This window comes from Hyla sarda, chromosome 12 (genome assembly GCF_029499605.1).
Source record: "Hyla sarda isolate aHylSar1 chromosome 12, aHylSar1.hap1, whole genome shotgun sequence".
In the NCBI taxonomy this organism is placed as follows: Eukaryota; Metazoa; Chordata; class Amphibia; order Anura; family Hylidae; genus Hyla; species Hyla sarda.
In genome coordinates, this window is record NC_079200.1 from 66,165,922 (window position 1) to 66,193,766 (window position 27,845).

Here is a 27,845-nt window from a genome sequence, read left to right on the forward strand (position 1 = left end):
GTTTTGAAGCTAATTTGTTAGAAATTTGTTAGATTGTAAGAAATACCCCATTATGGACCCCATTCTGAAAACCGCACCCCTCAAAGTATTCAAAATGACATTCAGAAAGTTTGTTAAGTCTTTAGATGTTTACCAGAAATAGCAGCAAATTGGAGGAGAAAATTCTTTTTACACTAACATGTTCTTGTAGACCTTTTTTTTTTTTTTTTTTCCAAGGGAAAAATGAGAATATGCCCCAGAAAATTTCTAACCTAATTTCTCTCAAGTAAGGACATACCTCATATATGGATGTTAAGTGCTCTGCGAGCACACTACAGGGCTCAGGAGGAATGGAATGACAATGGGATTTTGTAGAGCATGGCTTTTGGGGGCATGTTACATTTAGGAAGCCCCCATGGTGCCAAAACAGCAAAAAAAATAAAAAAACATATGGCACACTATTTGGGAAACTACTGTTACGCCTAGCGCTCCGGGTCCCCGCTCCTCCCCGGAGCGCGTACGGCGTCTCTCTCTCCGCAGCGCCCCGGTCGGTCCCGCTGACCGGGAGCGCTGCACTGTCATGGCCGTCGGGGATGCGATTCGCACAGCGGGACGCGCCCGCTCGCGAATCGCATCCCAGGTAACTTACCCGTTCCCGTCTCCTGCTGTCATGTGCTGGCGCGCGCGGCTCCGCTCTCTAGGGCGCGCGCGCGCCAGCTCCCTGAGACTTAAAGGGCCAGTGCACCAATGATTGGTGCCTGGCCCAATTAGCTTAATTGGCTTCCACCTGCTCCCTGGCTATATCTGATCACTGCCCCTGCACTCCCTTGCCGGATCTTGTTGCCCTTGTGCCTAGTGAAAGCATTTAGTGTGTCTAAAGCCTGTGTACCAGAACTTCTGCTATCCACCCTGACTACGAACCTTGCCGCCTGCCCCCGACCTTCTGCTACGTCCGACCTTGCTTCTGTCTACTCCCTTGTACCACGCCTATCTTCAGCAGTCAGAGAGGTTGAGCCGTTGCTAGTGGATACGACCTGGTCACTACCGCCGCAGCAAGACCATCCCGCTTTGCGGCGGGCTCTGGTGAAAACCAGTAGTGACTTAGAACCGGTCCACTAGCACGGTCCTCGCCAATCCCTCTCTGGCACAGAGGATCCACTACCTGCCAGCCGGCATCGTGACAGTAGATCCGGCCATGGATCCCGCTGAGGTTCCCCTGCCAGTTGCCTCTGATATCACCACGGTGGTCGCCCAGCAATCCCGACAGATCGCCCATCTAACCCACCAGCTGTCGGAAGTGTCCACCATTGTGCAGCAACTTCAGTCGCAACTTCAGCAGCAATCATCTCCTCCGCCAGCTCCTGCACCCCTTCCGCAGCGAGTGGCCACTCCTAGCCTCCGCCTGTCCTTGCCGGACAAATTTAATGGGGACTCTAAGTTTTGCCGTGGCTTTCTTTCGCAATGTTCCCTGCACTTGGAGATGATGTCTGACCAGTTTCCTACTGAAAGGTCTAAGGTGGCTTTCGTAGTCAGCCTTCTGTCTGGAAAAGCCCTGTCATGGGCCACACCGCTCTGGGACCGCAATGACCCCGTCACTGCCTCTGTACACTCCTTCTTCTTGGAAATTCGAAGTGTCTTTGAGGAACCTGCCCGAGCCTCTTCTGCTGAGACTGCCCTGCTGAACCTGGTCCAGGGTAATTCTTCCGTTGGCGAGTACGCCATACAATTCCGTACTCTTGCTTCTGAACTTTCCTGGAATAATGAGGCCCTCTGCGCGACCTTTAAAAAAGGCCTATCCAGCAACATTAAAGATGTACTGGCCGCACGAGAAACTCCTGCTAACCTGCATGAACTCATTCATCTAGCCACTCGCATTGACATGCGTTTTTCTGAGAGGCATCAAGAGCTCCGCCAGGAAAAAGACTTAGATCTCTGGACACCTCTCCCACAGTCTCCATTGCAATCTGCGCCTAGGCCTCCCGCCGAGGAGGCCATGCAAGTGGATCGGTCTCGCCTGACCCTGGAAGAGAGGAATCGCCGTAAGGAAGAGAATCTTTGTCTGTACTGTGCCAGTACCGAACATTTTTTGGTGGATTGCCCTATCCGTCCTCCACGTCTGGGAAACGCACGCTCGCACCCAGCTCTCGTGGGTGTGGCGTCTCTTGATGCTAAGTCGGCTTCTCCACGTCTCACGGTGCCCGTGCGGATTTCTCCTTCAGCCAGCTCTTCCCTCTCAGCCGTGGCCTGCCTGGACTCTGGTGCCTCTGGGAATTTTATTCGGGAGTCCTTGGTGAATAAATTCCGCATCCCGGTGACCCGTCTTGTCAAGCCACTCCACATTTCCGCGGTCAACGGAGCCAGGTTGGATTGCACCGTGCGTTACCGCACGGAGCCCCTCCTAATGTGCATCGGAACTCATCACGAAAAAATTGAGTTTTTGGTCCTCTCCAATTGCACTTCCGAAATTCTCCTTGGACTACCCTGGCTTCAACACCATTCCCCAACCCTGGATTGGTCCACAGGGGAGATCAAGAGCTGGGGTACCTCTTGCTTCAAGGACTGCCTTAAACCGGTTCCCAGTACTCCCTGCCGTGACCCTGTGGTTCCTCCTGTATCCGGTCTCCCTAAGGTCGTTATGGACCCTGCCTGCCTTAAGAAGTGCCTCTCCCCCCCTCCCAGTCCAGTCAGGCAAGCCTCGGTGCCTCCTCATGGCCCTCGTCCTGGTGTCACACTGCCCCGTGCCAGGCCTCGCCCTCTGCCCTCCCTCCCCATTCCTACTCCTCCTATTCTGCCTGCCGTTGAGGAATCCCTCCATCCTTTCCCGGTGTCCTCATCCCAGGGGAGGCAGTTACCGGACAAAGAGAAGGGGAGACCTAAGGGGGGGGGTACTGTTACGCCTAGCGCTCCGGGTCCCCGCTCCTCCCCGGAGCGCGTACGGCGTCTCTCTCTCCGCAGCGCCCCGGTCGGTCCCGCTGACCGGGAGCGCTGCACTGTCATGGCCGTCGGGGATGCAATTCGCACAGCGGGACGCGCCCGCTCGCGAATCGCATCCCAGGTCACTTACCCGTTCCCGTCTCCTGCTGTCATGTGCTGGCGCGCGCGGCTCCGCTCTCTAGGGCGCGCGCGCGCCAGCTCCCTGAGACTTAAAGGGCCAGTGCACCAATGATTGGTGCCTGGCCCAATTAGCTTAATTGGCTTCCACCTGCTCCCTGGCTATATCTGATCACTGCCCCTGCACTCCCTTGCCGGATCTTGTTGCCCTTGTGCCTAGTGAAAGCGTTTAGTGTGTCTAAAGCCTGTGTACCAGAACTTCTGCTATCCACCCTGACTACGAACCTTGCCGCCTGCCCCCGACCTTCTGCTACGTCCGACCTTGCTTCTGTCTACTCCCTTGTACCACGCCTATCTTCAGCAGTCAGAGAGGTTGAGCCGTTGCTAGTGGATACGACCTGGTCACTACCGCCGCAGCAAGACCATCCCGCTTTGCGGCGGGCTCTGGTGAAAACCAGTAGTGACTTAGAACCGGTCCACTAGCACGGTCCTCGCCAATCCCTCTCTGGCACAGAGGATCCACTACCTGCCAGCCGGCATCGTGACAACTACACCCATAAAAAGCTTTTTGGATATTCAACCTTAAATCCCATAGCCCAACAGGCTTAAATGAGGGCTTCACATTTACAGCCTTTTTATGAACTACCAGTCAATGCTAATCAATATATTTTGAATATCAGTTCTATATCAAATAAACTGTTTTGTTACCATTTTCTATTAATATTTTTGTTTGAAATTAACCAGTAATGGTCTGATATTTACTGAAGATGAGACTATGAGAACCCAAGTAGGGAAGATAAACATGTATGTCCCGAGATTTTTATTTCTGTAGATGATAAGGAACATCTGTATATACCACAGGTACATTGTACATTGTGTCAAGGTATTTTAGGCCCTGTCAGATTGAGACCTCCAGTGTCCTGGGGGCTCCCCTGCAGGGACTCAACCATTTCTAATGTGTATTTGCACTTAGTCAGGGTATGTGAGAGTGGAGGACTGAGGGCTAGACTAAAATTTTGTTTAAGGTGTTATAATATGTTCTTACTTGTATGTAACTTTATTGTGAATCCTAAAGGGGATACAGACAACTCTAAGATCCACAGCTGCCTGGCCAATGGGCTTTAGTTTAGCCTTCCCTTATAAGGGGTGGCATTTCCTGTTGGAGTAGGAGAAGAGAGTAGGAGTAGGAGAGTAAAGGAGGAGAGGAGTTGAAAAGAGTGGTGTGGAGTTCAGAGGAGGTGAAGCTCCGGAGTAGCAGAGAGAATCCGCAGAGGAGTGAGAGCAAAGATGAGAGAGAGATAAGAAAAGCATGAAGTAACCCCAACTAATAGCAAGCCTTTACTTCAGCCTTGATCAGAGAATTCCTAAAGGACAATTCATTATCTTCCGGCGAAAAGCCACAAATCTACCGACACTTCAGTAAGTGACTTTAATCTCAAGCCTAATATAGCGCAGACCTAAAACTCCTAGTCCGGCCATAAGAGCCAAGCATATATGCAATATCAAGTCCAGGCACTGCAAGCTGTGTGGTCCTCTAGAGACTGTCTGTTAAACCTTTGGGAGACTTTGGTTGAGCGCTGTGGAGATTGTACCACCTATCTTCAAGTTAGTAAAGCCTCCGTTAAACTGCAACCTAGTGTGGAGTCAATTCTTTCCTTGCTAGCCTGTGGGGAGACGGAGTTCCCCCGGACCTGTAGTACCCCGGGAAATATCAAGACTACAGTGATGTCACGTGACATTAAGGGTTAATACCATCCGACCCTGGGTTCATAACCCCCCCAAGAACCAAGTAGCTAACCCCAGCGTAGCGGTGGCTGCGGACCTCACCCGTGGCCACCACATATACTTACCCCAATAGAATAGTAATTATCCTGGTGGCTGTTTACAATCAATATATGTTTACCCCAATAGAATAGTAATTATCCTTGGTGGTTGTTAATTTATTCTTATTTTTATGGTTATTCATTTGGTTATTAATTTTGTCACTGATCATTATTATTAAAATCATATGCTCACATTAAAAACTTTAGGGATGAGGCTTGAATACTTACCATATGGCTGAAGAACATCCTTGAGCATTGTTTTAATAAGTTCTCGCACATGTGCAGGCAATGCCACGGCTGCACGAATGAGATTTAGGTTTGGTGACAAAAGAAGATCTCGCACATGCACTGGGAATGTGCGCAAGTGCAACAGCATCCCATATGTGGACTGTTTACTCAGCCTTATTGATACATAAAATATGGGCACTGTCATTAACCCCTTAAGGACCGAGGGTTTTTCCGTTTTTGCATTTTCGTTTTTTCCTCCTTGCCTTTAAAAAATCATAACTCTTTCAATTTTGCACCTAAAAATCCATATGATTGCTTATTTTTTGCGCCACCAATTCTACTTTGTAATAACATAAGTCATTTTGCCCAAAAATCTACGGCGAAACGGGAAAAAAAATCATTGTGAGACAAAATAGAAAAAAAAACGCTGTTTTGTAATTTTGGGGGCTTCCGTTTCTACGTAGTAAATTTTTCGGTAAAAATGACACCTTATCTTTATTCTGTAGGTCCATACGATTAAAATGATACCCTACTTATATAGGTTTGATTTTGTCGTACTTCTGGAAAAAATCATAACTACATGCAGGAAAATTAATACGTTTAAAATTGTCATCTTCAGACCCCTTTAACTTTTTTTTTCCGCGTATGGGGCGGTATGAGGGCTCATTTTTTGCGCCATGATCTGAAGTTTTTAGCAGTACCATTTTTGCATTTATAGGACTTATTTTGTCATGATATAAAAATTTGAATTTTTTTGCGCGTACGCCATTGACCATGCGATTTATTTAATGATATATTTTTATAATTCGGACATTTACGCACGCGACGATACCATATATGTTTATTTTTATTTGCACTGTGTTTTTTTTGGGGGGGGAAAAGAGGGGTGATTCAAACTTTTAATAGGAAAGGGGTTAAATGATCTTTATTAATTTTTTTTCCACTTTTTTTTTGCAGTGTTATAGCTCCCATAGGGACCTATAACACTGCACACACTGATCTATCACATTGATCACTGGTTTCTCATAGGAAACCAGTGATCGATGATTCTGCCGCTTGACCGCTCATGCCTGGATCTCAGGCACTGAGCAGTCATTCGGCGATCGGACAGCGAGGAGGCAGGTAGGGGCCCTCCAGTTGTCCTGTAAGCTGTTCCGGATGCCGCGATTTCGCCGCGGCTATCCCGAACAGCTCCCTGAGCTAACCGGCATGCTTTCACTTTCACTTTAGACGTGGCGTGAACGCCACATCTAAAGGGTTAATAGCGTGCGACACCGCGATCAATGCCGCGCGCTATTAGCCACGGGTCCCGGCCATTGTTAGAGGCCGGGCCTGACCCGCTATGTGGCCCCGCGTTATAGATCGGGAGCAGACACATGCCGTACCGGTACGTCATGTGTCCTTAAGGAGTTAAAATATTTTTTTATATGATACAGCAGGTAAAATAAATAAAATTTGTAATTCCCTCCCTGAAACAAAATTTTTATGTCTCTTTCATGGCCTTATAAATCTTGCCACTAGGGGTCTCCCTTCTGGTCCAGACGGCATTCTGTCTGCTCAAATGCACATACTTTGATCTCCTGGACTGGCAGGAGACCAAATTCAGGAAGTGCTGTCTGGCTATAGGCAGTGAATAGCACTCGCTCTCTGCATGTGTATGAAACAGGGAAAGTGAGTATTTTCTGTCTTTTCTAGGGGGCCATCATTTTTGTCCAGGACAGTTTTATTATTTGTTTTACCTAATAGTTCTGTTGAACCACAATTCATAAGCAATGTCCACTTTCAATGTTCCTTTTAATTCATTTCATTTTTATTTATTATTACTTTTGTCAATGTTCAGTTGTTTCAAGGTGCACTGTAGGTTTTTCTGTTTTTAACTAAAGAGCACAAACAATTTTGTCCACATCTGTATATAAGAGGGCTTTTAATGTACTTGCTATATTGACCTATGACTTAATAGTGTTTGCATTGTACCTCACAATTTTGGGATGTATCCTGTCTGCTCAACCTTCCCTCCCGCTTTGTGGCCACCTGTATGATGCTGGGCCTGTGATAGTTTCTCTATAATAGGCCTTACTTCTGCAAACCCCCTACATTACAAGCCCTCCCAACAACCCCCCCCCCCCCCCCCCCCCCCCCGCCCCCTCTTATCTTTTCTTTTGGCAAAAAAACATTTCTATGTAAGCATGTGGCAGTAAAATGATAAAATACTAGTCATCTGTATTTTTCTATAACAGTAGAAAATAAATATATTTACCAGAGACAGAAAGCATGTTAGTTGCTATGGGAACCTGTTCCAATACACAAAGCTGACTCAAGATCCTGTTGACCTTGCATACGATCTTGGCTGCTTCCCCCTGTATTTTTTGGCATTATGATTCTAGAGACGAAAGTGAGAGATTATTTACCAGTAAATTGATTTTCTCAACCCCTCAACAGACCCATGAAGAAAAAAGGCCTTAAGCTACCTGTACAGTCAAGATATTTTTTATCTGAACCAGAAAATTTTGGCAGGACCAGTTAACCATCTAATGTGTTAGGTGGTCCTCTGACATCCATCTCATCATCCTTGTCCTTTTAAAGGACAATGGCCCAGATTTATCAAACTGTTTGAGAGAATAAGTGGATTGATTTTCCCACAGCGACCAATCACAGCTCAGCTAACAAGCTCTGGTAAAGTGAAAGCTGAGCTGTGATTGGTTGCTGTGGAAAAATCTCTACTCTTTTTTTTTTCTCACTGTGAGATTTATCATTCAAAGTGTACCCTACTCTTTTTTTACCGCCGTTTTTTCTGTCTAACTTTTTCCTTTGCAGAGTGTAATTTATCATAAGTGTGTACTGTACATGATGAATTCCCCGTCGCTTTGCACGGGTGGGAAAAGCTCTAGCTTACGAGGTTTTGTACGTGTACTTTTTGTCGGCGCACTTTAGCGCCTGGAAATCGGGGTCTGCTAAATTTTTAGAGACTTATTCTAAAAGGTTAAAATGATAAATAAGGGTGCACTGCATGCCTAATTTGGAAATAGTTGTACTGCTTCTGCTAGGAAACGTCTACTACAAAAGTCGCACAAATGTCGCTAATGTCGCTAATTTTACATGACAGCTCCATCACAGCGCCAATGATAGACGGAATGATAAATCTCCCCCATTGTTTGATAAATCTGGGCCAATATGTTTGGACAAATTGATTTTTAACAGGCACAATACTTTAGTTTTGGAAGAGATAAGTCAACACCAGAGCAGTCGGCAGCCTTCTCCCCATTAAGAACACATTTAGGCTTAGCAGAGTTGAGCAGGCACGTGTTCGGTAGGAATAAGAGAGGAGATTTATCAAAACCTGTGTAGAGTGGTGCTGTTGCCTATAGCAACCAATCATTTTTCTCCTTTAATTTTTAAAGAGACCTGTGAAAAATGAAAGAAGCGATCTGATTGGTTTCCATAGGCAACTGCACCACTCTTCCTCTACACAGGTTTTTATAAATCTCCCCCAAGGAGAGGTAGCTGACAGCTCTTATGTGTGGGCCAGCTTTAGGGACTGGAAACCTGGATATAAACACCACCTTTCCTTAACCTCTTGGGGACGCAGGGCATACCTGTAAGCCCTGCGCCCACTCCCGCAATATAACGCGGGGTCACGCGGTGACCCCGCGTCATGTCGGGTCGGTCCTGGCGGCTAACGGTAGCCGTTACCCAAGGCTAATACCAGACATCACCGATCGCAGTGATGTCAGGTATTACCCCTTTAGACGCGGCGATCAAAGTTGACTGCCGCATCTAAAATGTAAAAAAATACATCCAGGCAGCTCAGTCGGGCTGACCGGGACCACCGCCGTGTAACCATAAGCTGAGGACACACAAGGAGGGTCCCTATCTTTCTCCTCAGTGTCCGATCGGCGATTGATTTCTCCAAGCCTGAGATCCAGGCTTGAGCAATCGATCGTCGATAACACTGATCAATGCAATGCTAGGACATAGCATTGATCAGTGCCTGCAATCAATGTACTGCATGTTATAGTACTGCATGTTATAGTTAAAAAGTTAATAAAGATGATTTAACCCCTTCCCTTAAAAAAAAATATTTTTAAAAAGTGAGGAGGAAGAAACTAAAGTGCAAAAACGGAAAAACCCTGAATCCCCAAGGGATTATAGGAGATATGCAGCAAAACAATGCTATGCCCCCTGTTCACCACGGCCGGTTATAGGCTGAGTGCACTGTCATGTAAGGTGCCGGCAGAAACAGACATCGCTGACGCCGGCGATACGCTGACCGCAGTGTGACGTTTCGAGCCTAAGAAGCATGGAGCCGAGCAGCGCCGGAGAAATTGGACGCCGATACTGGAGCAACGGAGGAACCTAGGAAGGTAAGTTAAAGTTTGTTTTATTTGTTTTTGCAGCCCGGGGACACGGTGACATAAAAGTGTTATGCTGCATATCTACTTTAATGGATTACCAAGACTTATTACTCATTACAATTAGTATTACATGAAAAATACAGGAAGAAAACCAAACAGGAGAAGAAAATAGGGTGTGATTTTTATTTTCCATGCAGGTTACCCAGCTTCAAAACAAATGGTACAATAGTGGGATCAAGAATATTAAATTACCATTAAGTAGTCCTCTCCTGTGACAGCACCATGAGAGATATACCACCTGAAGATCAATTAGAAAAGTTATTACCACTGTCTTATGTAATGAGAATGGATTGGGTGGAGACATCTTTTCACAAGGAACAAAAAAAATTATATTTTTTGAGATGTGGGTGATGGTGAGGGTGATCTGTGCGCCAAGGAGATGCAGGCCTATAGGTTTAACTATACTGGAACAACACTGGGACATGTTAAGTTTGCAGGATTGAACTGTATTTAAGCATTTCGTACACTCCCTGCTCGTTTCTTTTTGGTTTTAACAAATTTAATTGTGAAAAGAAAAGCATTGCTGGTTTCACAGTTACAAAAGCAGGTCAAAAGACCCCACGCAAGGGGCACTAGAAGTGGTAGGTCACATACAAATACATAAACACCAATGCATAAAAAAAACAGTAACAAACTTATGATTAGGATCACTGCAGCAACAAAAGTAGCAACAGGTACAATAAGGTAAGGGGAGAGTGTTTGGGCCCTGTAAGGACCTGGATCAAAGCTATTCAAGCCAGAGATACCTTTCATATATCTGTCTGTGCTTCCATAACATAGAAGAATGCTTTTATTCTCTGTTGCCAAAAGTCAATGAGGGCTGGAACGCCTCCTGAACCAGTAGCAAGATGTGGAAAAATGTGTGTGCGCAGTTGCAAGATGTGGAAAAAGGGCTTGGCTTCCAGTTCACTGTCAATTAAGCAAGGACAGGGATGGGGGGGGAGCAAAAAGGCTTATATAGAGGCGTAACAGATACATAAAAGGTACTCTCTAACATACCTCCCAACCGTCCCGCTTTTGGGGTGATGTCCCGCTGTCCCAGAACGGCCCCCACATGTCCCACATTTAACTGTAAATGCCTCTTATGAGGCATTTTCAATTAAATGTGCCGCTCGATGAAAAGTTTGACAGGGTGAAGAGTCATTGGCTCCTCACCCTGTCAATCACTCTTATGCCTCTGGCTACAGTAAGCCAGCGGACACAAGAGGCTGGACCCTTCCTCTGCGCTCCAGCGCACGTATGACATCATCAGATGCAGAAGCGCAGAGGAAGAGGAAAGAAGTGAGGAGGAGGCCCCAAACATCAGAAGGTAAGCATTGCAGGCGTGCGGTGGCGGCGGGTGTGGGGGGGTTAGGTAAGGGGTGTTGTTACCCTGCCCACCTCAGATCCTCCTGTGTTGTCACCTTATTGTCTCCGCCCAGACTGAGCCGGTGAGCGCAGGTGATGGGAAGCGCCATCCCCTTACCCCTGCTAGTGTTAGACAAGCCCCAGGAGCTGTGCCCCGAGCTGTAACCATGACAATGACTCTACTGGTATCCTGCCTGTGACGTCATATGCCACGGTTGACGTCACCTCCTGTCAAATAAACTTCAGAAAGGGATCAATGTACAAAGGTTTGAGAAAATTCTGATCTTGATGTATACACCTTCCGAACGGGGCACCTCCAGATGTAAAATAACTACAACTCCCAGAATGCCTGGACAGTAAACATCTGGAGGTCCACAGTTTGGAAACCACTGCCTATGCTAGTGTTTCCCAACCTGGGTGCCTCCAGCTGTTACAAAAATACAACTCAGATGCCCGGACAGCTAACATCGGGAGGTCCACAGTTTGAATACTCCTGCTTAGGCCATTGTTTCCCAACCAGTGTGCCTTTAGCAGTTTTAAAACTCCCAGCATGCCCGGACACCCAACATCCACAGTTTGGAGATCGCGGCGCGTGGGCAGATGTGGGAGGTTCCGTAAGGGGGTGTTGTGACTGTCGGTGCTGCTTCGTCCCTTGGGTAGGGGGGTACTGCTGCCTATCTAATGTGGGGGACTGCTGCCTTTCTAGTGTGGGGAAACTGCTGACTATCCTAATATGGGGAAACTGCTGCCTACCTAATGTGGGGGAACTGATGCCTATCTAATGTTGGGGAAATTCTGCCTATCTAATGTGGGGGAACTGCTGCCTATCTAATGTGGGGGGAACAGCTGCCTATCTAATGTGGGGGAACTGTTGTCCCTCTAATGTTGGGGAACTGCTGTCCATCTAAAGTGGGGGAACTGCTGCCCATCTAATGTGGGGAACTGCTACCTACCTAATGTGGAAGAACTGCGGCCTACCGGGGGGACTATATACTACATTCCTGCCTAGTTAATATGGGGACTAACTACCAAGCTAATGGGGGGGGGCACCTACTATCCACATAGGTTATATAGGGGTTTTCATACAGGAGACAGCTATCTGTGATATTTACCTACAGGGGCAACTCTCTCTGGAGGGGCCCTAACTATTTGGGGCACCTATGTGATGTGGGAAACTTGAAAGAACCCTGTCTACCTACTGGAGCAACGTAACTTCCCATTGGGTGGGACTTACTGACTCTTCCCTAACCTACTTATCTACCAACTTTACTATGTGGGACACCAAAGGGGGCATTATTATGGTTTGGGGCATTATAGGTCTTGAAAAAATGCGGAGCCTGAAATTTTTTTTTCTGACAGGTTCTGCACAGAGGAGTCACAGCTGGAAGAAATCATCAAGACGGTCTTGGCCGGATGGAGAAGGAAAAGGAAAGTGACCGATTCCAATCAGAGAAGACATACCTAACAGTATGTAATCTTTTATATGGTCTATTGTGGTAATGATGGGGGTTGTTGTCAGTCACCTGACATAACTATGTAATCTCTTATATGGTCTGTAGTGTAATGATGGGGGTTGTTGTCAGTCACCTGATATAACTGTATGTAATCACTTATATGGTCTGTAGTGGTAATGATGAGGGTTGTTGACAGTCTGTCAGTATTGGACATCCTCCTAAACCTAGATACAGACTGACGTTATTGCTGTTAAAGAGGTATTCCCATTCTGCATGTGTGGGCATGATGAAGGCGTGGCATGGGGTGTGGCCAAGGGCGTGATTAGTGGGTATGGCTTGTCCCTCTTTGCTCTTAGCAAAAGTTGGGAGGTATGCTCTCTAGCCTGCATATACTTGGTCTCAAGGCCTGAACATAACCTATCCTTCTAATTTCATAGCCCTAGGAAAGATTTACTAGGGTTAAAGCCACAATTCGGAAGTACAGCAGAATACAGATTTAGATAGTCGCAGGGTAAAGAATCTATGTTGAAAGATGAAGGCCTTTTTACCTGAGGGTGGAAGACCAGGCCCTGGGCTAAAAAAAACTGGGAATCTGCATCAGGACCCAAGGGTCTCCTTTTAGGTGGACTGTTGTCAAGGAAACAAAGTCTGCAAGGAAGAAGATATTTAATGTTATCTGTAGTAGATGGGGCTCATGAAACCCCCTTGTCTGTCATAAGTATCACACAGTATTCACTTTTGATCCCCTAAAATGTTGGCAGGAGGCCAGAACAGCTTTCAGGACAGTCATATGTTGGCTGAAACACTAGTTCCCCTAGATGTGCAACCAGAATGACTGGCATATCTGTAAAGATCTTTTAAAGCCAACAAGACAGGGAGGTTCTCTGAGTGGTTAACTAGATCAAGGATTCCCTCGCTCTGGAAAAATTCTCTGATCTAAAGGGGTTTACTGTCCTTTCCACTTTGACAGGATGGCCTGCTAAAGAAGACGACAGTGTGTTTGAGCCCACACTATTGCTGGGATACAGAATGCTAGCTGGCCAAGCTTTATGAAAGAAAGATTCAGTCTGAACTAAACCCAGAAGTATTCCGTACAATGTTGTAGGGATTAGAAAATGTAACTATGGAATGACTGGAACCAGAACCCCGAGATCTTGAACTGAACCTCAATTAATAAAGAGGAATAACCTGGCAACCCACTGACAGGTCCAGGTCTGGTAGAAATCTTTTAGTCACCTCACTGCCTTTTCTCTGCTGTTATTGGGAAGATCTTTTTTTTAATGAATTTTGGTAAAGAATCACAATCTGTTACATGTGTATACTGTATTCTAAAGGAGTTAAATCCTCTATAGGACTTGGTAGAACCTTTTACTTGTCTGAAATCATGAAGTCTCTAACAAATCATCCAGACGGGAACTGAACAGAAAATAACCCTCACATGGTATAGCACATAAACAATTTTTAAAGCCTGTATCCTCTGACAGGATTCAAGCCAAATGGCTCTACATGGAGAGTTAGGGCAAAAGAATGGGCAGACTGTCTCATAACGTAAAAGTAATCTAAAAAGAAAGCAGAAGGCGCTCCATGTGCGGGATCAGCAGATCAGGCCCATAGGGAGGGGGAAGCGATCTATCCCACGCCGCTTACCAAAGTTGGTTGTGTGCACACACACAACAACGGGAAGCGCCTGAAAGTATATGTGTCCTCATCCGCAGCCCTCCTTGAGATCGATAAGCTAGGAGATAGACCGTGTGAGTAGGAGATGTCAGCTCTGGATGAAGGAGCCAGGAGAAGTAGTGGCATAAAATCAAGGCAGGTTTGCTGGATGCAATGCGTTTCGCTGCGCATGTGCAGCGAAACGCTTTGCATCAAATAAATCTGCCTTGATTTTATGCCACTACTTCTCCAGCGCCGACATCTACTCTCACGGTCTATCTCCTAGCTTATCGATCATAACGTAAAAGGTTGAGATTATGTTTAGAGATGAGCAAATTTTGGGAAAAATTGGATTCATCTGATTCGCCAAATTAAAAAAAAATTGATTTGGTCTGAATTTATTTGTAGCTAATCTCTATTAAAAATGGCTATTTCTAGCCTACAGAGAGCCTCAATAGGGGTGTAGAACACATTGCCTTGCTGTAACACGCATAGGGCATGTGCTGGGTTAGTGAAATAATACTGTTATTCAGTATGACATGGAGATTAGAGGCTATTAGAATCACTGTCGCAGAGCGGCACAATGACAGAGCCTGGAGGTGGCATCAGTATGAGGAGACCATGCAGTGGCTGAATGACACATCGTGGAGGTGGCGACAGCATTAGGAAAGCATATAGTGACTGAATGACACAGCGTGGAGGTGGCGGTAGCATGAGGAGATCATATAGTGGCTGAATGACCCAGCCTGGAGGTAGCAACAGCCTGACAAGACCATAGGGCCTCACAATTGAAAAGATTAAAGATATTTTTTAACATTTAAATTGACGATTTCAAATACATGAACCTAAAAAGTTTTATTTAATGTGCCAGTAGCATGAGGAGACCCCATGGCTGTACAGTGACACAGCATGGAGGTTGTGGAAGCATGAGGAGACCATATAGTGGCTGAATGACACAGCCTGGAGTTGGCGACAGCAAGAGGAAACCATATAGTGGCTGAATGACACAGCTTGGAGGTGGTGGAAGCATGAGTAGACCATATAGTGGCTGAATGGAACAGCCTGGAGTTGGCGGAAGCAAGAGTAGACCATATAGTGGCTGATTGGCACAGCCTGGAGGTGGTGGAATCATGAAGAGACATATAGTGGCTGAATGGCACAGCCTGGAGTTGGCAGCAGCAAGAGGAGACCATATAGTGGCTGACTGACACAGCCTGGAGTTGGCAGAATCATGAGGAGACCATATAGTGGCTGAATGGCGCAGCCTGGAGTTGGCAGCAGCAAGAAGACACCATATAGTGGCTGAATGGCACCGCCTGGAGTTGGCGGCAGCATGAGGAGCCCATATAGTGGCTAAATGGCACAGCCTGGAGTTGGTGGCAGCAAGAGGAGAACATATCGTGGAAGAATAAGACAGCCTGGAGCTCTCATCAGCATGAGGAGACCATATGGTGGCAGTATAAGACAGCCTGGAGCTGGCATCAGCATTAGGAGAACATGTGGGAGTATGAGACAGCCTGGAGCTGGCAGCAGCATGAGGAGAACATATGATGGCAGAATGAGACAGCCTGGAGCTGGCATCAGCAGGAGGAGAACATATGGTGGCAGTATGAAACAGCCTGGAGCTGGCATCAGCATGAGGAGAACATATGGTGGCAGAATCAGACAGCCTGGAGCTGGCATCAGTATGAGGAGAACATATAATGGCAGAATGAGACAGCCTGGAGCTTGCAGCAGCATGTGGAGAACATATATTGGTAAAATGAGACAGCCTGGAGCTGGCATCAGCATGAGGAGAGCATATAGTGACTGAATGACACAGCGTGGAGGTGGCGGCAGCATGAAGAAACCATATAGTGGCTGAATGACCCAGCCTGGAGGTGGCAACAGCCTGACAAGACCATAGGGCCTCACAATTGAAAAGATTAAAGATATTTTTTAACATTTAAATTGACAATTTCAAATACATGAACCTAAAAAGTTTTATTTAATGTGCCAGCAGCATGAGGTGGTACAGTGGCAAAGCCTGGAGGTGGTGGAAGCATGAGGAGACCATATAGTGGCTGAATGGCACAGCTTGGGTTTGGTGGCAGCAAGAGGAGACCATATAGTGGCTGACTGACACAGCCTTTATACAGGAGCATCACAGTGGGTGTCAGGAGTGATACCCGCAGTGATCTTTCCTTTACTACAAGTACTACTACTCCCAACATGGAGTACACTCTGCTCCATGCTGGGAGCTGTAGTACCTGCATTAATAGACAGATCGCAGCGGGTGTCAGAAGTTACACTCGCTGCAATATTTCTATTAATGCAGGTACTACAGCCTCCAGCATGGAGCAGAGTGTGCTCCATGTTGGGAGTATTAGTACCTGCAGTAAGGGACAGCTCCCAGCGGGGGTATCTACAGACACCCGCTGCGATCCTCCTGATGTGAATGTCGGGATCAGCTGTTCTCAGGGCTACAGAGCTTGGAGAACAGCTGACGCTGAGCCGTAGGTGTACATCTTATATCTACTGCCCAGCAAGAATTTACAGTGAGCCTGCAATGTGTTTACAATATACACATTGCTGGCTCACTTAACCCCTTGCTGAGCTGTGCGCTATGCGCAAGCCCAGCAAGGAAAGAGTTAACTTACACTGCTGGACAGTGTAGGTTAACCCTTCGGGCGCTATACACTATATACAGCTATCTATAGATAGCTGTATATAGTGTATACAGAAGATAAAGTCTGCTTACTTCGCTCAAGTACCGGGCAGGTCTGTGTAGCTCCGCCCCAGTGATGACGTCATTAGGGGGCGGAGCTACAGAAGGGAACTAGGCTAGTTAATCTGAAGCTCTGTTCACATTGTCCGTTTTGTATAATGTGAACATACCCTTCTGGCAGTGTCTACCCAGACAGGGAGACTCCAGCTGTTGCTAAACTACAACTTCCAGCATGCCCAGACAGCCAAAGGCTGTCTGGGCATGCTGGGAGTTGTAGTTTTGCACCAATTGGTGGCTCCCTGTTTCGGTAGACATTGCATCATGGCTGCTCTCCCCAGCGGACAGCGCCAAAAATTTCATAACCAATTTTTTGTGTTTTTTTTCTTCTCGTTTCAGATCCGTGTATGCAGAGGATTACTGTGGATTTGTTGGATTACGGCGGATAATTTTTTTTTTCTTTTAATAAAATGGTTAACGAGGGCTGTGGGGGAGTGTTTTTTTAAATAAAATAATTTTTCCAATGTGTTGTGTTTTTTTTTTTTTTTATTGAATTTTCAGGCTTAGTAGTGGAAGCTGGTCTTATTGACTGAATCCATTACTAAGCCAGGGCTTAGTGCTAGCCCCAAAAACAGCTAGCTCTAACCCCCAATTATTACCCCGGTACCCACCGCCACAGGGGTGCCGGGAAGAGCTGATACCAACAGGCCCGGAGCGTCAAAAATGGCGCTCCTGGGCCTAGGCGGTAACAGGCTGGCGTTATTTAGGCTGGGGAGGGCCAGTAACAATGGTCCTCGCCCACCCTGGTAACGTCAGGCTGTTGCTGTTTGGTTGGTATTGTGCTGAGAATGAAAATACGGGGAACCCTATACGTTTAAAAAAAAAAATTTTTATTTAAATAAATAAACGCATAGGGTTCCCCATATTTTCATTCTCAGCACAATACCAACCAAACAGCAACAGCCTGACGTTACCAGGGTGGGCGAGGACCATTGTTACTGGCCCTCCCCAGCCTAAATAACGCCAGCCTGTTACTGCCTAGGCCCAGGAGCGCTGCTATTTGCATCATGGCTCCCACTGCTGAGTGGGGATGCCAGTAGTGTTGTGTGTGATCGCTGAGACATGAGTGATTCATCGCAGCGGTCACTTGTCGACTGCCATAAAACAAAAAATGGGGAGCATACTAGAGTGTCTTCGCTAGATTTTATTACGATTTAGCTTCTTATTTTGTGTTTTTTAAGGAATAAATAACCCTTTAACTTGTTAAGAATGCAGAGCATACAGGTACGCCCTTACGTCCTTGTCCTTAAGGATTTCGGGGGCGTACCTGTATGCCCTGGTCCCATTACCAGGGTTTGAAGCGTGCTCATGAGCTGAGCAAGTTTCAAACCTGGTGGGTCCTGACTACTATCAACATGCAGGACCCAGGGTTAATGCTGGGCACCAATGATCGGGCCGATGCCCGGCATTAACCCTTTAGACGCTGCAATCAAAGTTGATTGCGGCGTCTAAAACGAAAGTAAAATTATCCCGGCAGTTCAGCGGAGCTGATCAGGGACATTGCAGTGAAACCGCAATGTCCCGATCAGCTGAGAGGACGGAGTAAGGGCCCTTACCTGCCTCCTCGCTGTACTATCAGTCATCAGATGCTCCAAGCAGCAGAGCACCAATAACACTGATCAATGCTATTACTTTTATTAAAAAATCTTAATCCTTCTAGTACTTATCAGCTGCTGTATGATCCACAGGAAGTTATTTTCTTTTTGAATTTATTTTCAGTCTGACCACAGTGCTCTCTGCTGACACCTCTATCCATGTCAGGAATTGTTCCTGCTCTGGACAGTTCCTAATATGGACAGAGGTGTTAGCAGAGAGCACAGAAAAGAAATCCAAAAAGAAGCGAATTTCCTCTGTAGTATACAGCAGCTGAGAAGTACTGGAAGGATTAAGATTTTTAAATAGAAGTAATTTACAAATATGTTTAACTTTCTGGTACCATTTGATTAAAAAATAATGTTTCCCAACAGAGTACCCCTTTAACCCGACATGTTCGCGTGCTGGGACGTATGCATACGTCCTGCTGATCTCCTGCTCTGCCGCGCGCAGCTCAGGAGATTGGCGGCGGGACCCGGCTGTCAATCAAAGCCGCAGCTGCCGGGGCTGCGATCCCACCGGGGCTGTGATGGCGCCGGTCCTTGCAGCATTAAAGAGGTACTCCGGTGGAAATTTTTTTATTTTTAAATCAACTGATGCCAGAAAGTTAAACAGATTTGTAAATTATTTCTATTTAAAAATGTTAATCCTTCCAGTACTTTTCAGCTGCTGTATGCTCCACAGGAAGTTCTTTTCTTTTTGAATTTTTTTTCTGGCTGACCACAGTGCTCTTTGCTGACACTCTTTTTATTATAAATATATAAAACTTAACAAAACCGAAAAACAGGCTTAACTAGCAATAACAAAGCACAACACAACAAAACCTGCCTAACCGGCCAGCCCAGCTTAGCTAATCTAACAAAACACATAACAATATACCTACATATAAATTACCTACATATAAATTATGAAAAATACTATCACACACACACACACACATACCCACGCATTCTTTACATAAACATAAAAATAGCTTTACTTAGCTTTAAACCAAACAACCAAACTTGGTAAAAACTTAACCGCACATTACATTCACAACTAACACCCACCCTTTTTTTTTTGTTTGTTTTTTTTTTTTTTTTATTATAATTTTTTTTTTAATTTATTTATTATTTTTACTTTTTTTGTATTTATACATATATATATATATATATATATATGTATATATATATACATACATACACATACTTTTTTTTATCTACACTACCATAATATAACCAATATTTAAAGTAATATAAAAATGCTAACTAAATCTGATCCGACTGCCTATCCCCATCTCCTCATAAAATAAAATAACCAATCCATACTATATAATAATATATACAATACAAATATAAAAATACAAATACATAACCTAAATGCAAATATATACATAAACCATATACACCAAAAACCAAACTATACATCTACAAAACACATGACATCCTACACTAGTCTAACCCATCACCCACACAACCACCCACCTTGACATGGGTCAGAGTCCATAGTCCATGGATATCCAGTCCAGTCCATAACTGACCCATGCCAGCCCCTCCAAACATCCACCAACCCACCAATTCCCCCACCCAACCTAATCTATACCCAAACCAACTATACAAATACAACTTCAAAACACAACATAACATCATATACAAATATAAAACAATACAACCCACCTTAGGCCCAAGTTCGGTCGCCTGTAAGCCCTTTAGGCAATACATATTCTGAAAACAAAACAAAAAGACTAGGGTGTACATGCATAGCCCACCACCAGGAAGAAGGATGGCAATCCTGATGTTACTTTATAAACTCTCTCCACTAACGTTTCCCTTCGACTCACCCTACCGTTATCCCTTCAACAAACTGACCCTGCACTCACCCTCTCTCTGTCCCTATATTGCTATCCCTAACCAGAAACAGGGGTACTCTACCCAAGAGGTCTAGTACCTAGGGCACATCAAATGAAAAACCTCTCCAGAGGAGAGAAGCCCTGCTGGTACCAAGACTGCCATACTCCAAAGACCTGATCTTCCCGAGGTCACCGGTGATGTTCCTACAGACCTCCACCTCGGAGAGGACTTTCCGCTGTGTAGATACTAGACACCGTGCGTTCCACGTGTAGTACCTAACCACTAAACTGACTACAAATAAAGTGCCCCGGTCTCGGCCACCCAGGTTCCTGAATGCCCCATAAGCCCACTCCGGATAGGTAAGGCCAGCAAGGTGACTCCAGCCAATGGAAGCGCCCACCCGGTTGTAGACCCCTATATTAAAAGGACAATGAAGCAGGAAGTGGTCCATGCTTTCCAGCGTGTCCCCGCACTCTTCTCGGGGACATCCCCGGTCATCAGAGCTCCTACACTTCAAATTGTCCTTTACATATAGCTTCCCCTGAAAGCAGCGCCAGGCCAAGTCCCAAAACTTCTGGGGGATCCTTTTCGTGTTTAAAAGGTACAACCACACCCTCAGATCCCAACCTGGGCAGTCCCTGAGCGCCAGAGGCTTCTGGAAGTGGGTCAACAGAACCCGTTTGTCAAGGAACTGCCTTGACTGGGTCCTGATCTCCCACACTCCCAGACCCCACCGACGTATCGCCTTCAGAGTCGGGGTAGCATAAGCCGGAAGATATCCGTGTGGCGTACGGAGGTCCTTCACTCGCCCTCCTCTCTCCCATTCCTGAAAGAAAGGCCGAAACCATTCCCTGCAGGAAAGTACCCACGGAGGAGCCCTCTCTGACCAGAGGTTTGAGATGTTAGCTTTCAAGAAGGTGTTTGTTAAGAACACCACAGGGTTTACCATAGATAAACCCCCTAGTCTCCTCGTGCGGTACGTAACCTCCCTCTTGACTAGGTTCATCCTGTTTCCCCATAACAGTTGGAAAAACAGGCTGTAGATCTTAGTGTAGTAAGCCTCTGGCAAGATACATACACTGCCCAGATAGATAAACAAGGGGAGCAGGTACGATTTGATCAGGTGTACCCTTTCCCTGAGGGTCATAGACCAACCCTTCCACTGGTTCACCTTCTGAGTGGCATACTGGAGCTTACCATCCCAGTTTTTGGTGGGATAATCATCCTGACCGAATGTGATGCCCAAAACTTTTGCTGACTCTTGGGGCCCTGGAAGGGTGTCCGGGAGATCAAACGTGGGATCTCCCCCTCCCAGCCAGAGACTCTCACACTTATCCCGGTTGATCTTAGACCCGGATGCCTCCGAGTAGCAGTCCACTTCTGACATCACCACATCGACCTCCTCTCTCAAGGACACGAAAATGGTGACATCATCAGCGTACGCCACTACTCTCTGGGGGACATCCAGCTCCACCAGACTCATCCCGACTCCCGACAACGGCCCACAATCTACCCTCCTGACGAAGGGATCGATTGCGAACACGTATAAAAGCGGACTCAAAGGACAACCCTGACGGACTCCGGACCCCACCTCAAAAGAGCGGCCAGACCACCCGTTCACTAAAGGGAAACTCTCTGCCCCTGCATACAAGATCTTAAGCCAATTAACAAAAGTACTCGGTAAGCCATATCTCAGGAGGACAGACCAGAGGTACTCATGGTTCACCCGATCAAATGCTTTGGCCTGATCCAAGTCAGCAAGTACCCCTTCCAGAGACCCGCACTACTCCGCTCCACTGCCTCCCTGACACTAAGGACAGCACTTAAGGTGCTTCGGCCTGGAACAGAGCAGTGCTGGGCCCCCGAAAGGAGCCGGGGTGCAAACTTCACCAGCCGATTAAACAGTATCTTGGCCAGAAGTTTCCTGTCCGTATTGAGAAGAGCTATGGGCCTCCAATTCTCAATACGGCTCGGATCTTTACCCTTTGACAGGAGAATCAGGGCTGACCTCCTCATTGACTTCGGCAGAGTACCCGAGTAGAGACACTCATTGAATACCTCAGTCAAGAGGGGAGCTAAAGACTCCTTAAAGGTCCTGTACCACTCGGATGTTAAGCCATCCGGACCTGGCGACTTCTTAGGGGCGAGCCCCTCGATCGCCAGTCTCACTTCCTCTTCCCTGATTTCTACTGCCAAAACATCAAGAGAGGGGTCTACCCCTGGCTCAGGAATGGTTTCAGCCAGGAAAACCGACATCTTGTCTCGATCCAGATCCTTCCTCCCCAAGAGGTGCGAGTAGAAGGATCTGACAACCTCCAAGATCCCTGATCTGGACCGATTCAGAGATCCTGTACTATCAATCAGTCCTGAAATGACTTTACTACTCACTGACATCTTACAGTTTCTGTAAGGGTCGGGCGAGCGGTACTTCCCGAAATCCCTCTCAAAAACCAAAGATGCGTGCCTATCGTACTGACACCTCATCAGCAAGGATTTCACTCTGGAGATATCCTCTCGGCTACCTCCAGTCGAGACAAGGAGCTCGAGTTTCCTCCTCAGACCCTGATACAGGCGATACCTGTTCAGGGACCTGAGGCTCGAGAGCTGGCGGAAGACCCCGCAACCCGCTTCTTGAATATCTCCCACCACTCCAGCTTATTACTACAAAGGCCCAGTAAAGGTACCTGACTCTGAAGAAAATCCTCAAAGGACTGTTTCACCTCTGCTTCCTCCAGGAGGGACGAATTCAGCTTCCAATAACCTTTACCCATCCAGGGGGTCTCTGAAACATTCAGGGAAAACAAAATCATACAGTGATCGGAGAATTCCACCTCAACCACGGACACTGCGGAAGAGACGGCTTCCTCCTTTAAATAAAACCTATCTATCCTAGACCTGCGACTACCTTGATGATAGGTGAAACTCGCGTGGCCCGAGGGGCTCCGGATGTGGGCGTCCTCTAGGCGAGCTTCTCTAGCTATGCTAATCAGTGCCACACTATCGCAAGTCAGCGGACCATTGGAGCCTCTCCTATCTTGGGACCTCGTGACATTATTGAAGTCCCCTCCAAAGATCACCTGCCGACTCGTAAAAAGAAAGGGCTTAATCCTCATAAAGAGATCTTTGCGGCCCCACTTGGTTTGTGGGGCGTAGATGTTAATGAGCCGGAGCTCTTGTCCCTTCATGAGGACATCTAAGATCAGGCACCTCCCCATTTCTAACTCAATAACCCGTCTGCATTCAACTGGAGCGGTAAAAAGGACCGCCGCCCCACTATACGGCTCAGCCGCAAGAGACCAGTGGGAGGGACCGCGCCTCCACTCTCTTCTGGCTTTTACCAGAGAGGCTAGATCTGACAACCTGGTCTCTTGTAAAAAGAAAATGTCGGCTTCAACACGGCCGAGAAAATCAAAGGCTGCGAATCTAGCCGTATCCGACTTTATGCTGGCACAGTTAATAGATGCCAGCGTCAGTGGGGTGAGTGCCGCCATCCTGGGTGATTGAGTTAGATGGCCTCACCAATTATACCTTCTTCCTCTCCTTCCCTCCATCCCCATCTGAATCAGAGGAAGACCCTTTACCCCTTTTTAGGCTCAGAGACATATCCATCCCAGGATCTTTACCTCCGGCATCTGGTGTTACCTCCACCCCTGAGGAAACTGTCCCAGAGGAAGGAGGCTCGGCACCTCCTGGAGGCCGCACTGCTTCCTGAACCTCAAGAGGAGGAGGGAAGGTAGTATCCCCGAGGGCCGCATACCGATTTGAAAGGACGATCAGAGGGTCGGAGACTGAGTTGTTCCTTCTATGGTCTGAGGCTACAACTGAAGAGGAGGATGGCGCCACCTTACTCTTACCCTTCTTCCTCCTCTTCTTTTTCTGGCCACCATTTACTGTCTGCCCCTCCTCCTCCTCCTCATCCACAGTTTCGGATTCAGAGGCATGACTGGAGGAAGGAGCATCTTGACCTTCTTCCCTACGCAGTCTCCCCATCTCCTCGTCCAGTTTGGCCTCACCCAAAGCCTCAGAGTTATTCTGACCTCCTTCTGAGCCAGTGTCTGGAGTGGGACCCCGAGCTACCCCTGGCACCTGGGCATTCTCAAGGGCCCTCTCCAACCTGCGCTTCTCCTCTCGCCTCCGCATAGAGGGGGTCTTATGTTTTTCCTTCACTGGCTTTGGTGCCCCCTCTCCTCCACTGGTCCCTTCCCCCGCCGGGGCAACCGTTAGGCTTTCCCCAGCCGGGGCGGTCACAGCGTTAGAGAACGAGCGCGGACACCGGCTGAACGATTGACCTAAGTCACCACACAAGTTACACCGAATCTGTCCACAGGTGGCCGCCAGGTGACCCACCCCACAGCAGAGGGCGCATATCTGCTGAGTGCAGTTGGCACTAAAGTGGTTTGGGTCACCACACCTGTGACACAGCTTCGGCTGCCCCTGGTAGAAGATCTGAATCCTGTCGCGTCCCAGGAAGGCGGCCGAAGGGATGTGGGTGACCGTGTTCCCTGAACGCCTGAGATGGACGGAAAACGTCCAGGCCCCTGACCATATATTGTGCTCATCAAAGTTCTTCCGGGGGACGTCCGTCACCTCCCCGTACCTGCCCAACCAGGTCATAATGTCATAACAAGAAAGTGACTCGTTACGGGTCAAAACGGTCACTTTCTTTACCATACTCTGGCGAGATACCGCTTTTACAGCGAAATCTCGCCATCCGGGCTCGTTTTTCATCAGCTCATAATTAGACCAAAAGAGATCTAGTCCCTCCGGCCTAACAAAGCTGACGTCAAACTCGGAGGAGCCGAAGGGGTGAATCAGGGCAAAGATGTCCCTAGCCCTGAAACCCATCTGGAAAAGAAGCTCCACCACCTTGCCCCTTTGGGGGCACGCATCTTCGCCTTTCCAGACCAGACGGGCCACATTCCTGCGACCTATCTCCTGCCCGGGTGTCTGGAGGGACCATACGGTCTCCCCATTCCTCTCTCGGAACGCTCCCAGACCATGTCTCTCCACCCAAAAAGACAGGTCCATCTCCTTTCCCTCTACCTGGAGTGTCCTTTCTCCTCTCTTCAGTGCCTCCAGGAGGCGCCATTGCAACTGACCGTCACCAGATGCAGGAGGTAAAGATCCCACTGAACCCCCAGCCGCCACACTCGCATAACTCCTGGTGACCGGGGGGGGCGCCGGACCAGACACCGTCCCTATGTCCCTGCCTAGGCCACCTGTACTGCCACAAAAGCCACTACCACTCCTCCCATCTGCACCACTACCACTCCTCTCATTCACACCACTACCACTCCTTCCATTCACTCCACTACCACTCCTCCCATCTACACCACTACCACTCCACCCATCTGCACCACTACCACTCCTCCCATCTGCACCACTACCACTCCTCCCATCTGCACCACTATCACTCCTCCCATCTGCACCACTACCACTCCTCCCATCTACACCACTACCACTCCCACATACACCCCTCTCATCCACAGCACTACCACTCTCATCATTCACACTCTTTGTATTTACATTGCTTTCATTTACAGTATATATGGGATCAGCAGCTGCTTCACCCATTACCTCTGGGCTGGCCTGGACGTGTTTTAGCTTGGGCTTCTTGCTCCTTCTTAGGTCACCGGCGGCTGCCGACACTGACTCCTCCTCTATACGAGACGCCACCGTAGACGTCAAATCCCGAGGCTGCCCCTCCGGGCGCACCTCCACCCCTCCTCCTGCCACTGATGTGCAGGGACTCCTCTCCCTATCAGGGGAGATCCCTGCAGCATCCGCGCCACACACTGCGCCCCGACCGCTCAGGCTCAGCAGTAGGTCCCGGCGCGTGGACACTCCCCCCTCCTCTCAGGGGAGTGCCCTGCAGAGCTGGTGACATTGCCCACAATACTCGGGGAACCGCTCCCCTTGCACACTGCCGCATAACTACTGCCCACCATTAGCCCGTCCTGCTCTTCCCTACCAGCAGGACGCATGACTGTAGCACCCGCGGCCATGTTGGATGCAGCACTGTACCCCCCGTGCTGGTCCCGTTCCACAGCAGAAGCGGGATCTGGCAGGGTGGGGGGCCCAGCAGCCTGAACCAACTTTTCAGGTGGCCCAGACTGCTGGATAGGAGAGAAAACAAACTTCACTTGCTTCCCAGCCTTTTTCTTCTTCTTTTTCTTCCTTTTATTCTCCTCAGGGCCCAGGTCCTGGCCAAAACTGAAATTTTCCAGACGGGTGGGTGACTCCTGCATCACTATGGCCCGCAGGAGCCCCCCACTGACCGGGCTGCTGTCACCGCCATCACTGCTGTCACTTTCCTCTGAGGTGGTTGGTAAGGCAACTTGAGCAGGGTTAATATATTCTGCACTTGGGGTGACAGAGGTCCTAGGGGTACATGGGGTATCACACACATCCCCCTCACTCTCATCACCCTCACTGCCGCCATCTCCCTCACCACCTTCCTCCATCTTCTCCTCTGTATCAAACAGGCATTCTTCCTCCCCCTGACTATCCTCTTCCTCCTTCACAGGGGTCCGCATGATTTTATAGCGGTCGTTATTTTTTAACTTTTCCTTAAATATACCCGCTCCCTCTACGATCTGCATTCGGGCTCTCACCACCTCCTGCTCCTCTGCCTTCAGTTCACACACCCTGGCAGCAAACTTAGCCCTCATTGCCTTGGCAGAGTTATCTGTCTGGTAGCGGGAAACTTCAGATCCTCCCTTAACACCTTCAGCTTCTTTCCCAGCTGCTCATATTCCACCAGCTTTGCCTGCATGCGGGATCCAAAGGTGGCAAGCGACTCCCTGGGTCCCTTCACTCCCCATTGCTGGGGTTCCATAACAACAGTCCCCGAAGACATAACTGTAATTTTCTTACCGGACGCCTTGCGGTTTCCAGCGACGGACGGGGGAGTGGGCTCCACATTACTGCGGAGCCTGCTGGATCTTCTCACCCCGTCCTGAGAATCGGCCGTAGCTCTCTCACTCCCACCCCCCTCCGGCCTAGTTCGAGGGGTGGAAGTCTGGGGCTCCATAGCAGGAGGTTCTCCCAAGGAGGCTGCCACCCTCCTGGGAAAAAGGCTGTAGGAAAATCTGCTTCAATCCTCTCTCTCTCTGGAAAGCCCTGGAAATCAGACACACCAAACAGCTGCTGTGTTCCGCAGGAAGTGTTCTTTGCTGACACCTCTGTCCATGTCAGGAACTGTCCAGAGTAGAAGCAAATCCCCATAGCAAACCTCTCCTGCTCTGAACAGTTCCTGACATAGACAGAGGTGTCAACAGAGAGCACTGTGGTCAGGCAGAAAAGAAATTCAAAAAGAATAGAACTTCCTGTGGAGCATACAGCAGCTGATAAGTACTGGAAGGATTAAGAATTTTAAACAGAAGTATTTTACAAATCTGTCTAACTTTCTGGCATTAGTTGATTAAAAATTAAGTTTTCCACCAGAGTACCCCTTTAACCCCATAGATGCCGTGATCAATCCTGATCAGGGCATCTATGGTGTTGACAGAGGGAGGGTGCTCGTTGGTTGCTATGGAAGCAGGAGGCCAGCTAATGGCCTCCTGTCTGCCAGCTACGGAAGCCTGTGAGAGTTTGTATGTGTTGCAAAAAAGGTTCTTCAATAAAAGTATGAAGTGTAAAAAAACTTAATAAATGCCCCTTTCCCAATAAAAGCCCTTTATTATCATTTAAAAGAAAACACACACAAA

At 47.8% G+C, this 27,845-nt stretch overlaps 1 long non-coding RNA gene across 1 annotated transcript in view; it reads right to left on the bottom strand.

Annotated features, from left to right (window-relative positions):
- LOC130297114 (uncharacterized) overlaps positions 1-7,684 on the bottom strand; it is a 41,005-nt gene extending 33,321 nt beyond the window's left edge. Inside the window, exons 1-2 of the long non-coding RNA XR_008849401.1 lie at positions 7,550-7,684; positions 7,339-7,461 (exon numbers count right to left, since the gene is read on the bottom strand). This is a non-coding gene — a long non-coding RNA (uncharacterized LOC130297114). The remainder of the gene's footprint in view (positions 1-7,338; positions 7,462-7,549) is intronic.
- Positions 7,685-27,845: the final 20,161 nt, after the last annotated feature.